We start from the raw sequence: 6,631 nt of genomic DNA on the forward strand, positions 1-6,631 counted from the left end.
ATATAAACACATAAATACACACTGTCGACAATACAGATGCAGATGATCCTTTGGATTAACATTATAATTATAATATTATAATAATTAATATGAATTAATCTGTTGTATTTTTTTCTGATTATAGAATAATTGTTTGGTCTGTAAAATATCTGAAAAGGGGGAAAATTGCGCATCACAATATAAACCCCAAAGATGTTCCATTTAAAAGCAGATCCTTACATTTAGGAAGCTGGAATCGTTTACTCTCACTAATCTTTTTAACATTTTTCACTTACTAAATTACATAAAATAGTCCAAATAACACCATACTCTCTGCTTTCCTACTTACCCACAACCCACATGGATACAGCTTCTTCTGGTCAACACAGCATCATAATCACAGGATCTGATTATATCACCTTTCAGTTTTGCTTTGCCTCTCCAACTCTCTGTCCCATATCTCTCAATCTGCTTTCCCTCCACAAACCACGGTTAGTCTCACTGAAAGTTGATCATTAACTTCAACCAGACCAGATAAAGAAAACAACCCATGCCGATATGTTTCAGATAGAGCTGCATTATTAACATCTGCACCCCGAGAAGACATCTCACATTGAAAATGTTCCAGATTGGACTGAAGGATTTCCTCAGGGTGAAATCTGAGCATTTGCCCGTTGAGACTGAGAGGCATGCGGAGAATGTGTGTAGAACACAAAGTGACGTTGTTGAGAGATATTGAAACGGTTATGAATGCATGAGGTAATACCCTCCACCTGTATCCGTTTCTGTCTCAGGGGTAGTTGACAACAAATGGTATGAATCGGCCATAACACAAGGATGGAGACTTTACTTTCACTTGCTTTCAAATACAGATGACCTGCTCTGACCTTCTGGAATCAAGAACAAACATCTTTGGACTACCAAGTATAATAACGTACTATTTTCCTATTAATGGCAGATACATGAAGTAAAACTGACTTTTAATGTTTTGTTTTGTAACTGGAATTAAATTATTATCAGCATGCAATTGATGTCAATAATCATCTGTAAGAGACACACTAAACACAGAGTGACTCAGTCCACCATGCATAAATATTTATGTTGTCTCGGAAGTGTACAGTTCAAACTATTTGCGTCCGTCTACGCTCGTGATTTCGTGTGTGATGACGCTAGTGTGCTTACATGTGCCATGTGTATGTGAGTCCAGTATTGTGACAATATAAACCTGAAAATCTCTGTCATTGTGCAGCATTGAACAACAGGTTGAGCCGAGGCGTGCTAACTATGGTAAAGAGAGCAGGAAGGCAGCCAGTTGGACTGGTAGAGTCAGCTAAAGAAAACCTCTCGAAGGAAGTGAGCAGCTACTGTATCTAAGGACAGTAACAAGCAGAGACCTGGTTTACTGGCCTTCTCTGACAGCACAAACACTTAAGGGCTCTTTAAACACGGGTCACCTAACAGGTACAAAAATGACATCCTATCACATTCCAGCCACCGACTGAGGGTTCTATGGCTCAAAAAGTAGAACTGTACTAACTAAACAAATTGTTTCTTCCCGAGTATTTGGGTGGAGCAAGTCGAGTTCTGTTCTTTGAATGGAATGAGTTTCGATGAATTGCATTATGTGCTTTATTTGAGGATTGCATTGTTTGGCCGGATCGCACCGCAGACGCTAAAGATGAAACCTTCAGGAATGCAGAAAGGAATCTAATCTAATCTAATTATTGGCCATTTTCATGAGTGTCTATCAGTGCGTGTCTAAGTACTATTCTTAAAACAGACAGATAAACTGAAGAGCACACATATAAACATGCAGCTATGCACACACACAGGTTAGGTTGACTAAACTGCATTTACAAGGACCCACCCACATGAACCCACTCTGCTACATTACCAACGTTAAACCAAAAGTCCTAAACCTAAAGTAGCTTCTTTACCCTTGGTATTATCATTATCGTTCTACTATTCTTAACATTTCCTTGTAATTGCAGAAGTAAAGAAACACAACCACAAAGACCTGCATCAAGTACTCAGTCCTGACCATTTTGTTAAATAAGTTAAATAAAACATTTTTCCAAATGTGATTGATGTTGGCATGCTATATGTCCAGTACATAATTGAAGCTATACAATGTAATAATTTGCATAAAGCAAAACAAAAGTTTTATCTTAAGAATATTTAAAATATATTATATATATATATATATATATATATATATATATATATATATCTACTGTATATAACCCAGAACTTTTAGAGCTTCTTACAAAGTTGTCACATGATCCTAGAACTTGACACTCAAACTGACACTCTAGACTGACACGCTAGAATTTAAACCACCATGCATGACTGGGATCATGTGTGACTGTGACAGGTGCAGGTTGGCTGCACTGTAAAGGTCACAAAGTAACAGATTCACAGCAAGTGTAAAGTTTAAACTTTGATTACATTTACATAGACCAGGGATCTTCAACAGGGGGTCCTCAGAGTCAATGCAGGGTGGCCTCCAAATTATTGTTACTCTTTGAAAGTCTTAACATGAATCTAACACATTATTAGCAAATATAAATCCCCACTGATGATAGGCTTACTGGCCTATAGGTAAGGTACTGTAGTCACTAAGGTAGCCATCCACAGATACAGTTCATCCTAAGGATTCACTATGCCACATGTATGTTTTAACATTAAAACATGATTTATAAACTCATGCCAACAATTATTAGACTATTTGAATAGCTTAGTATGATATGCAAAAAAGGTATGTATTGTATAAAGGCTTTAGGCCACCCTACACGTTACTGTAGGCCCAGTTTATTATGCAACTTCATTTTATACAATAGATGTAGTAGGGGGTCCCTGCTTTGTCTCTCTCAGTTAAGGGGTCTTTGGCTCAAAAAACGTTGAAGACCCCTGACATAGATTTTTCCCAAATTAAGCAATAGTAAATCACAAGTAACGAAGAAACTTTTATCACAGAAGAAAGTGTCACTGTAGCAGTCGAAACATCAAGTTAACCTAGACAGAGAGCTGACAGATGAGAGCGCTCCCAGACTTCATCAGTGCTTTTAGACAGACATGTTTGATTTTAAGATGAAGGCTAATAAATGTTACTCCAAATATGGTAATTTATCTGGGATTAGAGATAAAATAGAAATAAAATGTGCATATCTGCCTGGTGCTGGTGGTAACAAGGTTGATAAGGGTGTTGAGAGTGAACCAAAACAGTAAAGCTGTGGGCTGTAAAACCAAAACAATGAGCTCAGAGCAACTGCAGACTAGTCATTTGATTAGTTATTAATATGAAAATATTGATTGGTACAACAAAAATATGGTGTAAAAAGTGGCACCATCTTTTTTTATTAATCAGAATCAGAATACTTTATTCATCCTCTCAGGGAAATTGTTCAGTTGCAGTTGCTCACATTCAGATTCAATATTCTATTTTGATAGGTAATTTGATATTACCTATCAAATCAAAGAGTTAAGGAGTGATTGTGTTTCCCACATAAAGTAGAAACAATGCTTTTATAAACTTAATGTTAATGTAAAGATTTAAACTGTAATGTTAACAAAAAATGTTTTTAATAAAAATAATTATTGCCAATCTATCATTTCCTTCAGATTAAATTGACACAATTTCAAGCAGTTGTCTGTTTCTGCCACCTACTGGTATAAACATGCTTCTGCAAAGCCTGGACCAACATCAACATCCCCAAGTCTCATGTGTGTATTTGTGTGTCATTGCATCCATGGAAACTGAACATATTACTTCAGCACTTTAACACCTTCACTGGCTCCCCGTGCAACAAAGATTCACCTTTAAAAACCATCTTCACAGCACATGTTTATTAAATGCAATACAAAAGGAAAAGAACAGAAAAAAACAATATCCCTTTGTCTTTGTGTTTGCGTCTATGGCTTCCTGCACCTGGCCAGTTTAGAGAGCCAAGAGAAAAACTTGTTCTTCTTCTTTCTTCTTTCTTCTTTCTGGTTCTGTCACCGTCTATGCAGGGAAGAGCTCCTCCTGCAGCGGCAGCTCCAGGTTTGTTGGCTCTCTTTCTGGCTCTATTTCCTCTCTAATGTCGGGGATGTCGGGCTCTCTTTCTGGCTCTATTTCCTCTCTAATGTCGGGGATGTCGGGCTCTCTTTCTGGCTCTATTTCCTCTCTACTGTCGGGGATGTCAGGCTCTCTTTCTGGCTCTATTTCCTCTCTACTGTCGGGGATGTCGTGCTCTCTTTCTGGCTCTATTTCCTCTCTACTACAAAGCTCAAAGGAGGCCTGAGTTGGTTGAGCATCTGTGTGACTATGAGGCTCCAGGCAACAATGTTATTGCAGTCCACAGCATACCGGTTGGACAAATGAGGCTCGCTGATATGTTGCTGGCACTCCAGGATGTCCTCATTGAGAAAAGCCCTCTGGAAAATTTTGTTTTTTCTGATCCAGGATCCATACTGCTCGAGCATTTCCTCCTTGGTGGTCTCAGGGAGAAACTGAGAGAATAGCTGGCTCTCCTCATCACTGGGAGTCTGGCTGGGAGTTGACTCACCTGCAGACTCGGCCTTGTGTGTTGTGAGGACGGCCTCGGTGATGTGTTGAGGGATGAAGCTCAGGAGTTCAGGGTCCTTCCTCCTCAGCTGCTTCCTCACCTGGATGGGTGTGCCAAATCTCTTCATGAGGCTGCTCTGGAGCAGCACGGCAGCTTCCCATGTGTTGCAGGGAGGAGGGAGGTTTTTATCAACAATGACACCTGGGACTTTCTTCAGGGTCTCCAAAGTCTCTATACTCAGGTGCAGACAGAGTGTCAGCAGCTCTTGCTGGTCCAGATGTGCTCCAATGGTGCTCCTCAGTGGATTGAGCCCCAGCATCAGCTGGACGAGCAGATCTTCCACCAGGTCACTGCTGACAGTGACTGTAGCAGGGAGAGGGAGCTGGCCATTAACTTCTTTTAAAGAGGAGCTGTGGGCCAGCACTGATGAAGGCTCCATGCTGCTGGTGCAGGTCTGAGTCTCAGCTCTTTCCAGGTTAAAGGATGTGTTGGTGTCCATGATCTTGACAAAGCCAACCGTAAACTTTGCAGTCCTAGTAGAAGTTGGTTTCCAATGAGATTTGTTGTAGACAACAAGTAAAAAAAAAAAAGTAGATAGCAGTCGAACAAGACGTGGTTTGCACTCAGTGAATCTGTGTGAAATGACTGATGACTGGCACCAGTGGGACCAGAAACTGTAGATTCTGGATTACTTCAGCCCTGCTGTGACAAATTATATATATATTGTAGTGCTGAGGCTTGTGTCGCTAAACCCACCAGACTCCATGTAAATAATGAGTAATTTAAGCATCCTAAACCCACCAGACTCCATGTACATAATCAGTACTTTAAGCATCCTAAATTTTTTTTTTTTTTTTTTTTTCACTCTGACTCCTATTCGTATTGTTTTTTTTTTTTTTTTTTTTTTTTTTTTTTTTTTTTTCTCTTCTCTCTCTGTGACGGTGTGACATATGTATCTACTTAGCTAGTGTTATTCGGATGTGCACCAAGTAGTAGGCACACTGTAAAAATTTCTTCCGGAATTTTCTAGTTCATCATAATATGCTGATCTATTTTCACATTCTATTCTCAGAGCTAGTTTGTTGACAGATTGTGAAAAGACCATTCCATTATCATAATGTAATCAGTGTATTTTTACAAAATAAACAATTATTTGATTAATTGGGAAATAATCCACAGATTAGTCCTCCCTAATCATAAATTAAAGTTCTTATCCCTACCTCAACCAACTACATTATCAGTGCATTAGTCATAATGTACCGATAGTAGGCTAAGTACATTTTCCTGATTATTATACATTCATACTTTTACTTATGACTACATAATATTTTAAATGCAGGACTTTACTTTTAATAGAGTATTTTTACAGTGTGGTATTCGTACTTTTACTTTATTAAAGGATCTCAATACTTCATATCAGATCAGTGTAAGCTCTCCCTCTCTGGGCCAATTTTCTGCTTTACATCTAACTGGTGTTAAAGAGTTAGTGCTGACAAACACCGACCAATGCGTTGTCTCATGTCACCTCATGTCTTCTATTAAAAGTTGCTCTTTGACAAGCTACAAAGACAATAAGATTATATCCAAATTTGTCATTTCTTTGAGAGATCCTCATCTTAAACCAGCTGTGGTATGTGCTTGTAGACAATTAATACGATGCAGTGAAGAAGCTATGCCTAACATTTTATTGACAAAATAAAAACTTTAATGGCAAAACTCAGAAGCAAGCTATAGCCTACTTTATCTTTATATACAAAAATATATGCCACTTGCTAAACAAGACAATCAGTAAAGAATCTATTAAACAAATTCATTTTTATGTACAGTTGATAGTTGTTGCTATTAACATCTAAAGGAATAATGTGAATGGGTTTTGAGGAATACACTTGTAATTGAAAGAATAGGCAAACGGTAGGAAAGTGAGGAGTCTGGTCCATGCTCTGATGCGCCACCCGTCAAGAAGAGGGCGCTACAGCAACAGACTGAATGCCAAGCCAATGCTGTAATAGCAGAAGAAGACGCTAGGAGGTACCGGAACCCGATTTGTTCAGGACCTTTAACCTTTAGCCAATGAGCTACCAGGACCTTAACTACTCGAGGTAAAT

The sequence above is a fragment of the Perca fluviatilis genome, chromosome 13 (genome assembly GCF_010015445.1).
Source record: "Perca fluviatilis chromosome 13, GENO_Pfluv_1.0, whole genome shotgun sequence".
In the NCBI taxonomy this organism is placed as follows: Eukaryota; Metazoa; Chordata; class Actinopteri; order Perciformes; family Percidae; genus Perca; species Perca fluviatilis.